Source organism: Arvicanthis niloticus, chromosome X (genome assembly GCF_011762505.2).
Source record: "Arvicanthis niloticus isolate mArvNil1 chromosome X, mArvNil1.pat.X, whole genome shotgun sequence".
Lineage (NCBI taxonomy): Eukaryota > Metazoa > Chordata > Mammalia > Rodentia > Muridae > Arvicanthis > Arvicanthis niloticus.
The window spans coordinates 4,098,519-4,115,290 of record NC_047679.1 but is presented as its reverse complement, the minus strand read 5'-3'; the positions used below and the strand labels follow the sequence as shown (position 1 = coordinate 4,115,290).

At 38.7% G+C, this 16,772-nt stretch overlaps 1 protein-coding gene across 4 annotated transcripts in view; it reads right to left on the bottom strand.

Annotated features, from left to right (window-relative positions):
* Ndp (norrin cystine knot growth factor NDP) overlaps nt 1-16,358 on the bottom strand; it is a 105,682-nt gene extending 89,324 nt beyond the window's left edge. For 3 of the 4 annotated variants that reach the window (XM_076919071.1, XM_076919073.1, XM_076919072.1), the window contains exon 1: nt 16,127-16,358. The gene's annotated coding sequence lies outside the window, so the exon portion shown is untranslated. The remainder of the gene's footprint in view (nt 1-16,126) is intronic. The other variant, XM_076919074.1, reaches the window with a different exon arrangement.
* Between the last annotated feature and the right edge of the window lie 414 nt (nt 16,359-16,772).

Below are 16,772 nucleotides of genomic sequence, written 5' to 3'. Positions count from 1 at the left end.
CTGCCTTGCCCCCAGAGAGCAAACATAAAATCTTGCTCTTTGACACTTCCTATTGTTGGAGAACATGATGCTGGAGACAAAAGCATTTGATACATGCCTACTAAAGAACAAATGATGGTTAACACATTACTTTGTTATCACCAAAATTCAGAATCAACAGTAATTACCACTTAATACGTCATACCTGACATGCTCTGTGAATGTTCCACTGGTAAAGAGAGAGAACCTTAGGACTATGTCATGTAGCATTGTCACACTTTTATCTTCATCTAGCTTAATTATACCCCAATTCCAATTTTAAATAAACATATTTGATTCCCTCTGCTGATGTCAACACCTAGCAATATTGAACCTTTACTTCAGAGGGACAGCATCTTTATCATTATAGACAATGAACTCAGCAATGTATGCTCATCACTTCTTGGGCTTTCTGAAGACTCATGCACAGATATTGTTACATGATTATAGTTCAGGGGTTAAAGGGGAGCAGAATTAGGCATCTGCTTTATTCATCTTTTTCTCAGAGAAGAACAAAAGCTGTTATTTCTTTGCTATTTTTGAAGGGCATTTGTAGGTTTCTTCTTTCAAATGTATTAGACCTATTATTGAAAGCAGCAGTGATGTCTAAATGTGTTTTTGTGATGCTATCTGTGCAGAATATTGCCTTCTAGATAAAAAATCAAATCTATCAAATTAAAAATTTTTTTACACAGGGTTTTGCATGGCTACTCAGGATATAACACAAACACACATCCCTGGCAGTATCTGCAAACATTTTAATACATCTCAGAGATTGGCACAGTTCTCTGGGGTACTGATCAGTTAGAGAATTACAGGACAGTAGGGATGGTCATATTTTACCCCTTAACACACATAACAATTGCCCTCCCTCCACCAAAAAATATCTGGGGAGAAACGGGAAGATTAGCATACAAATATATTCCAAAGAGCTCTGGAATTATCCACATGACTTATTGCAACATAAGTCATGTGGAAGAATAAAGAGTTTTTCTACTAGGTACAAATTATGTTTGTGTAGTTAAGAAGCATGTTTTTGTACTCGGTGTGTCCACAGATCTGTGGGTGGACTGTCAGAATGTATCAGTGAGTGCCCGACTCAGATGTCTTTGCTTTGTCCCCTCAGCTCAACTCTGCCCCATCTCTTCCTTGCTCTCTGTCAGGACTCTGTAGGTCTAGACTACATCAACAGGGCTCCATGGCCTCTCACCCCCAGTTGTGTTTGACCCATGAAGAACAGTTTCGAAAGATCAGTGACAGAGGAAGCAAAGGCAGTCTCATTAATGCCACTGACTATCTCTTTACAGCCTGGGAATATGTCCTGATCATCTCTTCCAAGTATGTGAGTCTGGGGCAACTTACTAGCCCCTTTCCAATCCTGAGACCCATTCCCTCTCCTCAACCCTCAGGCGAGGGCAAAAGCAATTTGGCTGCTAGGAGTCACAAGTTATTACATGCTCCTTTGTGAGTCCCCTATGCCAACTCTGCAAATAAATCCTCCTCAATTATCCCCTTCTGGGTGTGTCAGCTGTTCCCCATTAGAACACTGCTTGAGACATCCACATAATAGCATGTCTGGATTTTTCAGGGACACCTAGAAGACAGTACATATTGAGGCACATTAAGCTGCAAGATGAGCATGGAATTTGGGAGCTAAGTTCCAAATCTGGAGCAGCAGGGAGGACTACTCACTTTTTTTATAATTTATAATCTACCGCCATCATAGTTCCTTTATTGACTGTTGCACATGCATGCAGAGAAACGGTAACATATTAAGCCAAGCAAATGGACTAAGTTTCCTACTTCAGGACTCTTTCAGAAAACTTCAGAAACTGAGCTTGGGAAGTCCCTGGTTGATTGAAGTTCTTGTAAACATACACTTTATCCAGCTTTACTTTTAGGAAAATAAGGGTTCTTTGGAAGTATTTCCCCCAAATCCCTTTTCAAAGATTTACTTATTTATTGTTTGTGCATGTGTACATGTGTGAGTGCAGTGCGTGTGTGCGTGTGTGTGTGTGCGCGTGCCTGTGTGTCTTCTTAAGTTTATATGCACCACATGCATATATATGCCCACAGAGGCAAAACGGTTTCAGGTTCTCTGAACGTGGAGTTATGATGGTTGACATCACAATCAAGAATTGAAAAAGATCATCTTGTGATCACATCATATTCAGATAGGACCATGTGTATTTCATCAAATTCTACTCCATTCTAACAGATCCTTAGGGAAATGGCAAAATAGTAGTCTGTAAGACTTATTATGGAGGTCTGCATAAAGAGAGAGATCAAGAGTTAATAGTTATTTTTGTAACTTAGGCTGTATAAGTGGTAATTCTGGGATAGAACAGATCAACATTTAATCTCTAAGAGAATGTTTTTCTTCCTGTCTCGCCTATCCAGCATTGGAATTCAGGAACTAGACACCTGCCTCCTATTTAAAAATATGTATATTGTGTCTAGGCTGATGAGAAAATATCCTGGGAGGAATTTCTAAAACTAGTACAGTTATTATGTCGCTTCTTTGCTCCTGTATATAGATTATGCTGGGTAGGCTTTATTATACTGTATATCCAATGTTTATACAAATACACATATGATCCCTTGATTAAAAACCATGTTTTCTAAGGAAGTAATGTTTTTTTAAATTTGATGTGTGAATCTAGAGATCTGGAGTCCAGACATGATTGTGCCACAAAATACCTACCAGTACTTGGGTGACTTGTCACATGTCAGGGATGTCTCTCTAAGCTTTGTTTCCCTTATGGAGGTAGATAATAGCTACTGTTCTCTTCAATTGGGATGACAACTCTCATATTTGAACATGAGAAGATTGAGGGTTCCAGTTATACTAAATTCTACTGAAGTATATGTCTCCATATTTACTCATAACTGCACAGTTAGTCACGATACCAAGGAATGGGGCTATTGCATGGAGCCCTGGGTTTAAACCATAGTACTGAAAAGTGAGGCAGAAAAAAATTCTACATAATAATTCCAAAGCCTGATGGCCTACCACAGTGTTATAGTTTGAATTGGAAATGTCCCTCACAGGCTCATGTGATTGAACACTTGGATCCCAAATGGTGGTACCCTTTGAGAGGCTGCGGAACCATTAAGAGGAGAAGCCTACCAACAGGAAATAGCTACAAGTTGTCTGGATGCCATAGCCAGACCCTCTTCTGCCATGGAACTGTCAGTGAGAATAGTCTTTCCCCTGAATTGCCTCTATGTAGTACTTTGTTCCAGCAATTACAAAAACTGATAAATATGGACTATTAGTATTCTCTTCCAGTACAAGGATCTGAGAATTGGTCTCAGTTTCAAGATTCAAGTAGTGTTCAGATTAACTCTTTTTTTTTCCATTCTGGGGTCACAATTACTCTGACATGTTGCTATTTTTTTTCAGGTGGCAGAAATTTCAAAAGCAAGGAAATAGAAAAATGAAGGGCCTCTTTGAGGCTTACTACAGATGTCTTTTTATTTCTACCTACATTCTCTTTGTAAGCATTATGACAAAAAACCACGTTAACAGGTCAGTAGTCCAGAATCTGCTGAGTTTCCTGAGATGCACTGCTAAGACACATGGGAAAGAATGTGGACATCTAAGTACATTAAATGAAGGGAATCAAAAAGTAGTTCACTCTCCTCTCCCATTGGCTATGAGGCTCAGCTCGTGATGTCTAAGCCTTTTAACCTGTTTTATCCTCACCTATAGCATTCATCCACACATTATTCTGGATTCTACCAGCCAACCCGAGTTCTATCTCTTTGAAATGAAGCTACTGGTTCTTTGGAAGGAACATTTTGCCATTGGCCAGCCACCCAGGACAAAGCTGAATTAGTATCAATAGTTTGAGTGTACTCCACACAAGAGTGAGGTGTGTACTTTTAGAGACCCTGTCTACACTCAGGACAACAAAAGAGCTGACTTCAAATGGCAGACACAATTTATTCATCCTGACATAGCCCCAAAATGATTCCCTAGTAAAAGAGATTTCTCATCTCTTCTCAACAGTTCTAAGACATACAATATAAAACTGTGGAAGTTTCCTGCAACTGCATGTCCAGAAGAGCCAGCACAGTTTGTCACTGCCAGAAATGCAAGTGACCAGACTTAACACTAACAGAAATTTTTAGTTTCATCTATCACTCAAAATCTGTCAGATTCTCTTGAACCATCATATTAATTCTCACTTCTGTGAAGCTTTGCATTCAAGTTGATGTCAGGAAAAGCCCAAGTTACCTTTCTCAGAGTTCCCTAGATCCCTCCCGGGATCTCTTCCCAGCTCCCATTTGGACCTCTAAAATTTGCAAGTATTAATGGAAACGTTGGCACCATCTGAACTCAAGCTGTGGGCTGTACCAAGGGGCCTCATGTCTGTGAGTTTTACTTTTTTTTTACATGTAATCTGCCAACACATATACCCATAATGTAAACTTACTGGGTTTGGGTTTATAAATTGGGTGTTCTTGGCAACTCTGAGACCTGCAGGGAAATCACTCTGTCATTAACAACTCAGTTTATTTCATGAGCTATTAGTGAAAGAGAGGTGGGGGGGTGTGGAGGTGTAGCTCAACTTCTATTTTTTTTACAAGCTTCAGCCCAAGCAAGATACCTCCTTCAGAGGCCTAGACCTCCCTCCCATGGACAGTCACTCACCACGACTGTGAGAAAGCATCATGGGCTGTTTCCAGGCTGACTGGCAGCTATGACTTCATTCAGCTGCCTGCCTCACTGTCAGGCCAGACAGCTCTAGTCAAATGAACTGAGTAGCCAGAGACAGGGAGGAAGGCTCCCACAAACAAGCAGCTGGACAGCAGCCAACCTGGTCATCTCTCAAGAGTGAATCAAGCTAAAGCTCTGCCTGGAAAAGAGGCTATCTTCAAAGAACATGAAAAGAGCTCAAGCATGAAATAAGACTTGTAGAGAGACAGAATTCTGTTTATGCAGTTGCTTTAATTAATATCCTTCCTGGAAGCTATTCTAGGATAGTCTGTTGATGATATTTTTTATGGTAAAAGGTGAAATAAATGAAAAATAACTTTCCATTTCAATTGGAAATGCAGAGTAAAATCAAGAAGTGTACAAAGTTAGCCATTATTCCAAGAATGAATTCTGCAAACATCATACCACATTCTACCCAAACTGCCCTGTTCTTATTGGTTAGTTGTGCCTTTTGAATTTATTTTTTTATGTCTTAGGATCCCTGACTACATACAAATCTTAAGCTTTGTAGAGATTTATTGAATAATGTTCTTCATAGGCAGAGGACAGTACAAAGAAGTGTTATTTTTTTCCTTTGATAGAGTCACACCAGTGATTCTGCATTCATTATCCACTACTGTGTAACAAATTACTGGAAAACTGACTTAAAACAACAAAATATATTAGCTTTCAGTTTCTGGGGGTCAGAAATCTTGACAGGTGTTGTTGACTCCTCTGACTTGAGTGTTTCACAAGGCTGGCATCAGAGTGATATCTGGGTTGTGGTTTCATGTGAAGGCTTGATTGTAACACAGTCCTCTTCCAAACTCTCTTACATGGCTGCTAGCAGGATGTAAGTCCACATAGGTTCTTGGGTCTAGGGTTTCCAGTAATTGTTAGCTCTTAGATGCAAGCCTCTTTTAGTTCTTTGCCAAAGGGACCTCTCCGGAGGGCAGTTTTCTAACACTGCAATTTGCCTTTTTCCATGACAAAGACTTTAAGAGAGGGAGAGAGCTTCTATGAGGGAACACAAATAAAAATGAATTTGGTCTTTTGTGGCCTAATCTCAGAAGTAAAGTCTTGTTGACCTTTGCTATCATTAGTGGACCACCAAGTTCTTTCCAACTCAAGGAAGTGACTACTACAAGGCAAGGACCACTGTGGGCATCTGAGAGGCTGGCCAACACAGATGTTTTGGCTATTTAATAAAATATAACTTGAAGTAAAGAAAATAATTCTTTAGACAAATTTACAAGAACTTGGAACATAAACGTACACCATTACGATTGAAGTAGACAACTTTAAGGTTCTAACTATTCCAACAATGTCACCCTTGCTCAAACTAGTTTTCAAATCATTTTGAAAATTTTTCTGGCCTTATACCAATGCACATAAGTAGAACACCAATTGGATTCAGTGAGTTATAAAAGAAGACATGCAATTGGAATGGGGAATGTGGCAATTGGTACGGGGAGGCTCTCTGAGAGGAGTTGGAACACAGATGGGGGTTAATATGATCAAACTACATTATATATATATATGAAATTCTCAAAGAATGAATTAAATTTTTCTTTTTCCATGTCATTTGCAGCATCTGTGACACATTCTTTATACTCAAATTCCTCTTCATTCAAAATTATGGTGCTTTAAAAAAATTCATTGAAGGTAAATTGGAATAATAGAAAGAGTTAAGAGCTATTCAGATAAGTAAGATTAGTGACCACGGTTGATAAAACTCCTTTTAATCTTAGCTTTTGTAAACATACAATAGAAATACTGCTTTATTTATATGGCTTATAAATTGGCCTAGAAGGCAGTGTCTGAAAAGGATTATTTTGATTGTACTTTCATTTGGATGCTTAGAATCTGATACTCATCTGAAAATTTCAGCCTGCCCCCTTCATCACTATGGCTTATATGTTTATGCTTTTTCCTCTGCAAATGATTTGCAGGGCAGATATAAAATATAGGCCACACTGAGGCAGAACAGAATACTGGAGCTACTCAGAGGCCTCCAAATCTGGCCTACAAAAAGTCTACTCCTCCTCATGAAAAGACACTGTACTTTTACAGCACCACACACTGAGATTATCATCTCTATGTACATCTAAGATCTTCTTCATGTCTGTTGTTGAATCTGCATGAGGTTAGAAGGTCACCCCCGACCCCTAAGACTTCTGCAGGACTGAGAAGAATCTGAGACTACTCAAAGCTTTTTTAAAATTTTATTTTATATTTTATTTATATTTAAGATGCCATCCCCTTTCCCCATCTCCCCTCCCTAGAAAACCCCTGTCCCATGTCCCCCCTTTCCTTTTTGCTTTTATATATTTTTTTAAATGTTAATCAAAGGATTTATAAGTTTGGTAATGCTCAATCAGAAGCATAACCCAATACCCAACCTAGATATAAAAACTATCTTTGACAGGTGGAGACATGTGAACATCTGCCTCCATGCCCCCTCTCTCTTTCTCTCTCTCATCACCTAGCTTCTCCTCTCCTTCATCTTCTCTCCTTACTCCATCTCTTCCTCTCAGTACTCCTTCCCACTTAGCTCCTCCTACATATCACTCTTCCTGTTAAAGTAAAACTTTTCTCTCAAAATACAATTAAAGCATACTTATTCCTAATTGTACCAGTGAGGTACAAGATAGTCATAATACCCAGTCCATCATTTTGTTGACTAACCAGAACCTCTGTCATCTCTTCTAACTAAAACACTTACTTTGATCCTGGCTTTCTTTTTTTTTTTTTTTTTTTGGCTTTAGAATGAATGTCAGCTGAAAACCATCCACTCAGATCTTTTCTCTCAAAGTAAATAGCCAGGATTGGCAATGAGACTATAGGTCTTCAACTCCGTCAGAAATCCAGAATGACTGAGTTAACTGAAGTTATGGGAAGCACTAAACATAGCTTCTAAAACTTAGCCAATTTATAGAGACCGCTAAACACCTGAAAAACCCCTATACTACTGAACGTTGGTGCATCAAATCTTCAGCCTTCTGGCCCAGAGTCATCTGACAGACCTTAGTGATGCATGCATAGCCATAACCTATTGGTAGAAATCTGTATAATTATTATCAAGATGAAGTTATAATTTCTTAAATGGTACAAAATTTACTTTGATTTCAAATTTAAGGTTTTCATTGGTACGAGCTCCTTATTAATATAAAAGTGAGGTGAATATTGATACTCTCATGGGCATTGTGCCTATATAACACATTTAGGAATACAAGGCCTAGACCCAGTCCTTCTTTAACTTTTTTAACTGATTTGGGACGGTTAACCTATGAGTTAAGGGACTATGGCAAATTCATGGCTTTGAGTTTATTGTTAGGAGGTTTCCCATATTTTATTTAGAAATAGCTGAGAGGAGTGAACAGACAACAGTCCAGGTTACCTTACATGGATAGTTGGTTTTCAAAACATCAGAAGTCCATAGAATTGACGATACAAATATTTATATATTAATGTCCATTCTGATTAGCGACTTGTCTGCTCCTGACAGCTTCCTGTCGTGGATTCTGAGAAGAAATTGAGCATCCTTGGAGTTACTCCAGTTGTGTGGTGACAGCCACTAGGCAAGAATTGCCTCTTTCCATCTACAGACAAATTACTGTCCAGAAAAGGACACACATGCAGAATAGTCGACTGATTATATCTGCCTAGACAGAGCTACCACCTTTAATCTGGTAGGAAGAAGATGGGCAGAAAGAATTCCATCCCAGAGGAGGAAAGCTTAATTCTGAAGGTCACATTCCACCCCCTCACTCCCTAATTTTTCAGGATTGTGAAGTACTTGTAAGTATAATGCTTCCTAGCTGTTAAATAAGTGGCTTTGATTTGTGATCTATAGTCAAACTGCAGTACTCGGATGGATGACTTTCTTTTTCCTTGATGATTTTGAGATCGTTTTTTGCCGCATAGGTTAAACTGGCCTGAAACTTGTGGTGATCCTCCTGTCTCAGCCATATTAGTCATCATAGCTGGATAAAGCTATAAGTCTGTTTGAGAGGGGGGTCTATCTGCTTGTTTGTTTTGTGCCATCATGGATCTTAAACTAGGGATTTGTGAGATATAGCTCAGTGGTAAAGAAATTTACCCAGAACAGTAATTTCTAGCAAGTTTCATATTCATGGCTCTGGGGACAGTCTGGGTGTTAGTTTTTCACTGACCTCTCAATAGGTGGTAAATGACCTTAACTCTATGTTCCCAGTCCTTTGTCCATTTTCCTCAGCACTGTACTTTATTTCCTTTCCTCAAACTTAAAGATTAAAACTGCTAACCATAATGCCTCTAATCCTGACCTTCTTGGATTGAGAATGGCATGATTGCTCCATATTGAAGAAACCATAGAAGTAGGACTGTCTGTGCTCATGGCAAGAAGCTTCTGAGTAGAGTATGCAATTGCCTTTATGAAAATAAAATAATAGAATCATCTTCTTTAGCAAGCCTTATTTCTAGATTTCTTCCTGTACCATTTCACTTTAAGGGTGAGCTCTTCTGAACTTCATGGACCATGTCTTAGTAGTGAACCATCATACTGGTGACCTCTAATGAACTGTATCTCCCTATACCTATGCTCTGTGTAACACAATCCCACAAAGACTAAGAGTTTATCTTGTATCATCTGAACTGCTTTGATCAATAGGATCCAACTATAATATATTATAAGCAGAGACCTAAATGCCTCTCACTAAAAATAGTTTTTTAGAATTTATGGGAAGCCATGGCCATGCTGTAAGGAAGCTAGCATTCATTAATGAAGTCTGAGAAACCACATTCTTTTCTCTCTGCCCTTGACCATAGATGTGATATGACTATCTGCTTGAATTCTGCCTTGCCTTCACAAAATAATGGACAGTAACCATGTTTTTTTTTTTTTGTTTTTTTGTTTTTTTTTTTTGTTGTTGTTGTTGTTGTTGGATCATTCTACCCAGCAACAGAAATGAAGCTAGAATAAATATTGTTAACTGTTTTTACATTCAGAACATCTTTCTGTTGGCCCTGGGTATATGGTAGTCTTAGTTTGCTTTATTTTGCTGTGACAAACACCAATGACCAAAAGCAACATCAAGAGGAAAGGGTTTTTTATTTCAGCTTATAATTTTAGTCCATCAGGGAAGGAACTCAAAGCAGGAATTTGTAGGCAGGAACTGAAAGGAGAGACTGTAGAGGAGCACTGATTACTGGTTTTCTCTACATGACGTGCTCACCTGCTTTCATGTGTACCCCATGGCCACCTGCCTAGGAATGGCATCACTCACAGTCAGCCTGGCCCTCCTATGTCAATCATCATTCAAAAAATTACCCCTAAGATTGGCCCACAGGCCAATCTGATGGAGGCATTTTCTCAATAGAGGTTCCTTTTTCCTTAATATCAAGTTGACAACAGCAACAAAACAAAATAAAACAAAACAAAAATCACCCTAGCTAACAGAACAGGTAAACAAAATAGGTATAAGTTTACTGGAAATAATTCATAAAGGAGTGTATTTTAATACAATATAAAGAATACATTATATGCTCATATAGTTTTGTGTTGTTAAAGATGAAACCAAGTTTACATACTGATGAAAGGATGTGCTAGTTAATTTCTATATTAAATAATTAAATATTGGAGCTGGAGATATCACTCAGTGGGTAAAGTGCTTACTGAGGACCTGAGTTTGATCCACAGCATGCAAGTAAAAAGCCAGGCATGGTAAAAACAGGCTTGTAATCCCACATTGGAAAGGAAAGAGGGAGGAATGAACTCATCTCGCTGGATTAGTGAGCCTCAGATTCCAGTGGGAGTCCCTGTCTTAAAAATCAAAGAGAAGCAACACCTGAGGTTAACCTCTGGTCGGTCTCGTAGAGCACCTCCAAAGGTTTTTTTTTTTTTTTTTTTTTGAGTTGATTGATAATTTGATTTCTTTTGGTCAGTGTTGAGAACACTGACTCACATTCAATATATGTTGCAAAATGACAGAAGTCTGTCTAGGAGCACTTCAGAAATTCAGTCCTACTCCAATGCTAAACTTTATTTAACTGTTTTAACTGAAACTCAGCTCAGCAATTCAAAGAACAAATGTTAAAATCAAACCATTTAGCATATTACAATTGAAACATAATTTGGTACTTACATGCTCACAAATGATGTTAGAAACATATTTAAACTCTTTTTTTCTATAATTCAACCATTATGTCTCTAAAAGAGCAGTAAGCTTTGAATGTACAGTTAAAAGCATTCAGCTGATAGCATACAATAGTATGAAATCTGACCTGAAGTGTTTTAGGAAGCATTCAGTGGCATTGTGGGACTTGAGGACATGGCAGTGCAAAATATACAGGTTGTTTGTTCAGAAGCAAGGTTGTGGTGTGGTCACATGATGCAACACTGGAAGTGCTTCCAGAAATACATAGACTCACTAGACATTTGGTTGTTTTGGTCCTTGTATGTTTAGAAAGCATTTACTGTTGTCAGATTTTTCATTATCCCCACATTCAGTTATATCACCATAGACAGGATCACAACTCACTGACTAAGAAGTAATAACTCAGTGAGTGAGATGGCTCAGCCAGTAAAGGTACATGCATTTGGGCTCATCATGTGTCTAGGTTTTGCTTTGGGTAGGTAATGTGAAGCCCTGGCAGGAGGTCAAGAGTTTGTAGGACAGAAACCAGGAAATATATCCCACACCCACCTACTCTACCTCCCTATAAGCCACAAGTAACCCTTCTATCCATGTTGTATCTCTCTCTGTCTTTACCTTTGTCCCTGTCCCTTCATCCTCCTCTTCTTCCTCCCCCCCTCCTCTTCTTCCTCCCACTCTTACTTCTCTTCTCTCTCTCTCTCTCTCTCTCTCTCTCTCTCTCTCTCTCTCTCTCTCTTTCTCTCTCTCTCTCTCAATCTGGGTTCTAGTACCAGGGCCCTGCCTCAACTCTTTTAAAACTCCAGGGAGGAAAGTGATGGCTGTTTGCTCACCTTAGTCCCCTGGGGTGCATCACCAACCATGCTGGTTCCAATAGTTGTGTCCACAATTCTAGAAAGGGTCTTTTTCTCTTCCAGTTCACTAATAAATACACACATAACTTTTAATACTATCTTCTCATCTACACAAAGGCAAGAGCCACCTGCTGATTTGTGATCATTCTATCCAAAAGTGAGAGAGAGAGAGAGAGAGAGAGAGAGAGAGAGAGAGAGAGAGAGAGAAATCAAAATAGCCACTTCTTTGTATGTCAAAGGATAGAATGTGTTTATCTCTGGGATGTGCTTATCTCTGGGATGGAATGCCAAGAAGTGTATGACATGTCATAGCATTTATAGAAGATACATAATATGGATGGCTGAATTCTAGCTGTTTGAAGGAGTCTGCCCTTCCAACAAACCACTGTGGCCTTAGACTAGCATTTCTGGGCCATCAACTGCAGGGAATTAGAGGGACCTAGGGTCCTTGGAAGCCTTGAGAAGTTGGGGCAGTGGTGGGTCATGATAGTCATACAGCAGTCATATTAACATCATGAGAGACTTTTCGAGTGTCTAAGTGGATGGACCTTCAGCAACTAATAGAATGTGGTGGATAGCTGGTACAATAGAAGATGCTGGGCCTTTTGCCAATATGGCTTTCAAGCTCTCAAGTCACTTTAAATTTTATTTGACAAAGAGTTGTGGTAAGATTCAGTTATCTGATGATTAGAGAACCACTTTGTACTGATATTGTTTCCCATTTGGAAACATTGATGAGTTTACTTTAAAATTTCTTGCACATGAAACAAGATTCTGCCAACATACCAGGAATAACCTAGACTTTCCTGCAAGTCATAAGCTACTCTAGTCTAGGAGACTATAACTCACAAGCTCAGTTAAAAATTAAGTCCAGCCACAATTGGATCACAGAACAGAAGAAAAGTTTAAAGTACTGGAAGTTCTGGTTTTTTTTCTTTCTGTGATTTTCATTTGTAATAGACATAGTCACAGAATAGAGAACTTGAACATACATGATAAAATGCCAAGGAAACTGAGAGACTAATACTTTTGCTGTATTAATGTTCATTCTCTACAAAGAAAGGAAGGAACTGTTTAAAAACACAAAATATTTTCAATAAAGATATTTCAAAATATGTCTCTAAAAATATAGCCACATCCTCCCAATGTATATCATGGCAGAAATATGAATCAGACTATCTATTATAAAGACTGACCATCCAGTACCCTTGTCATTTCTCAAATATATATATATATATATATATATATATATATATATATAAAACCTTGGGTTATGAGTCTTAAATTTTTTCATACTACAAATTAGAGCTTTAAGACTAGATGTGAAAAACAGCACTAACTCTATAGCCACTTACATGACCATATAGCTGTTCATACTTCTTAAATGTTCTCAGTAATTCCTGGTGAGAATTATTATTCTTTGAGTCTACAAATAAGAGATCGAGGCACAACAAGGTTTAATAGGATTCTCATTGCATTATGGACAGAAAGCCACAAGGTGTAGGATTTAGCTTAAGTTCATATTTGTATAAACTACACCAAATTGGAAATGAAAACAAGAATGTCTGCAGAACTAAGAAAATGGAGGAATCAGCATTTTTAGGAAGTTGATTCATGTAAACTTTTAAACATTTTAGTTTGAAAAAAATCTTATTATCCTAATTTACTAATACTAACACCAATTCTATTAGTTTTGATAGTTGTTGACTCCTGATTTTTTTTTTCTCTGCAGTACTGAAGATGGAACCCAGGGATTCACATAACTAAACATAAACTTCCACTCAGCTAAACTCCCAGTTTAATTAGGAGTAAACAGAGTGAATCCAGGAAAACAGGGTCTCATTCCACCTTTTCTCTATCCTGTTGTCATTCCTGGTGGCTTTTAGAAGGTCTTTGCACATGTCAGTTACTTTTGCAAAGTGATTTCAGTGCCTTTGCACCAAGGATTTTTTATCAAAATCTACAGGGAAAAAATGGTTTATGCAGTTCTTCCAAAACATTTGCTATGAATTCCAAAATAAAACCCCCTCTTCTTGCTGAAAAAGGCATATGGATAAAATTTTAAAATGCTAATTTGTATTGAATGTGAAAATAAATAAACTCCCGGCATGCTGTGAGTTCGGTTGAATTTTCTCATCTACCCCTCAGATAGAGCCAGAATTGTTCCCACTTACTCTCCACTCACCATGTGGATAGAGCTTACTCTTTCTTGTTTGACTTTCCTTAAAGGAAAACAGACAGATACCAATCACAGGGCAGTAGAGAACTCACCCGTATGCTCTGGGCATAAATCTGTGTGAGATCAATAAGAGATGAGAGAATAAAATGGAGGTCAAATGACTGAAAATTACAAAGCATCATATGTTAAACCTAGTTCATCTCTGGTTTAGTTCTTATTCCCTATATGAGCTTTGCTGTGGAAACTGGGTCACTGTGGCAAGATAGATGGTGAATGTACTATTTATCTCTGATAAATCTGCTTGTTATGCTGGGTCTGGAACCTGGGACCTTCCAAAATGCTTCGCAAATTCTCTTTCATGGAGAATTTCTGGTAGTATTTTCATCAGGTTTCTGAGTATTTTTCACAGGATAAATCTGCTTCTGGAAGAGAAATGCTAGTTTCTCCTGAATAACCTCGAGGAGGCATAAGCAAAGATTTAGTTATTCATGTAAATCAAATCACAGGTGTGAAACTGAAGCTGTGAGAGTCTAGGTATGTGTTAATGAACATTAATGTCTGCAGAAAACAGTGCCAGTTTATTTTTTTAACATAGCTTTGACTTGAAAAACGACCAATGTGGGAAAACTCACAGGATGTTGGCATGTGTGAAGATGGCAGGATTCACAGTTGAAGGAGAGAAGGGAGACAAAATGCTGGCATTTGTACCCTGGTGCTTATCTCCAGCCCACTTGCAGCTTAAGAGCAGCTGCCAGTGGATGATATAGAACATCAGGAGAAGCAGGTAAAAAGAATTAACGCCACATCACAGATCTAGAGCAGCGTCCTTAGGATCAGTGTCCACTGGTGTGTTGGAAATGATTAACAACTAGCTCTCCAGGAAATAAAAAGCCTGATCTCGGGCAGCTGCCAATTTCTGTAGTGTAAGTGTTCCTACCACCATAGTCAATCTCTATGATACCACCCTGACCTCATTGAACATAGGATTAGAAAGAAATGGAAAACTGGAGTATACAATTGAGTGTGGCCCTTCCCTCATAGTTACACTTTAATGGGACATACTTCTGGATGATAGAAAAGTAATGTCTTTTCCCTAGACCAGATTAGTTTTTGTGTTTTGCCTACACTGCCTGCTCAATCTCAAACACTTCTCTCATCCAGCTATACCTTGCTCATCATTTAGATCAGCACAGTAGTGTTCCTTAGCCACCAAATCACAGTTAAAAAGGGTTCCCTCTTACAGCTCTTCATACCTCCTAAGGCTTTCTTATGGCCTGAGTATGTCTTCCAGGGATTATGTATTGAAACTTAATCCCTGGTTTGAGGTATTTAGAGGGTAGAAAATTGACCTGTGGTGTCCAAAGGTGGAAACTTGGAGAGTGATTAGGACTAGATGACATAATCAAGGTGGAACCTCATGGTTGAATCTTAATGTTATGATAAGAGAGAGATTATTGAACACACAAGTGTATGTGCATGTATACACACAGTAATATTACCTGCCTCTTACCTTGTAGAACTCTGTATCACATTGGGAGTCTAGCAGCAAGAGTTCCATGGGTAAATTGACCTTGGACCCCCATAATCATGGACCAAAATAAACCTTTCTTTCTGGCCCATCCAGTGTGTGGCAATGAGTTATTGGCAACATAAGATGGACCAACATACTGCCCAATTAACATTCTGTTTTTAAGAGTTTGTTTATGCTTCTGGGAACTACATGAGAGCAAAGAGTGGGTCCTGTCTCTGGTATGTTACATTGTGTCTAATACAGAACAGGGGTTAATAAACACGATACATTTCCTGACTGAAACAATGGGGGAGAGAACAAAAATCACAGAAACATCTTGAGTCACCATCCATAAGCTGCCTCTACTGAGAAACACGGCGAAGCAGTTGATAGAGTCACAAAAACACTGTTGTGGTGTGAAATGTGCTAAATTTGTTTTATCACTTGGATTACAAATCATCTATCTAATTTGTTCTCTTGCATAAGGAGTAGTCATTAATAGGAAGCCAGTGGATTTGATGCAAAAATGGGGAACAACGTATTCAACATATTGCTGGGTAATTGTCTCTTAGCATTTAATAAATGTTCACTAATACTGATCATTTGCTTTTTCTTAAATTTTCATCAAGTTATCTATTTACTCAGAGAAAAAAGATTTTCCAATCCATAAGCATATCATTTCAAGAATTGCATGTATGAATGAACAATGAGTTAGTCATTTCCTACCTGTCCCTTTGCCTGCTTGCCCTGGCATCAGCTCCAGCGAGTCAGCGCAGTGACTGGAGGTGAAGGAGTTACCTGGTGGAACTCTTTTCAGAGATTATTATGTGCGTCTTTGTTAACGTCATCTCCAGCCATCATGCACCTCCTCTTTGTTCCTCTTTACTTGTCTCTTTCTGGGATGTCACCTCATCTTGGTGTATTCTCCCATCCCCCTGCTTCTCTCTTTGTGAGCTACAAATGCCTTCTTCACAGCAGTCACACACTGACCCCAGGGAGACAGAAGGTGAACTAATGCAAACTAGAAAACCTCTCTAATTAACCTCTAGAGTCCTCTAACAAATCTGGAAGGCCTCCAATCACCAGTTACCTTCACAAGATGCTTCCAAGTGTGCTGCTCCCTGAGCCCTGGTATTCTAAATCATTAGAGAACAAAACATGTAATTTGAAGTGTTTTCTTTAATGGCTTATTCTGAAAATTCTTTGTTTCCACCTAAGTGTATGATTTCCTCTCATAGTATTCCCACAAAAACCATTCCACTAAAGGAGGGAAAGAGATAGCTCAGCAATTAAGAGCGCACATTAGCCTTGCAGAGGACCCAGGTTCTATTCCTAGCACCCAGGTGACTCACAACTGTCTGTAACTTTAGCT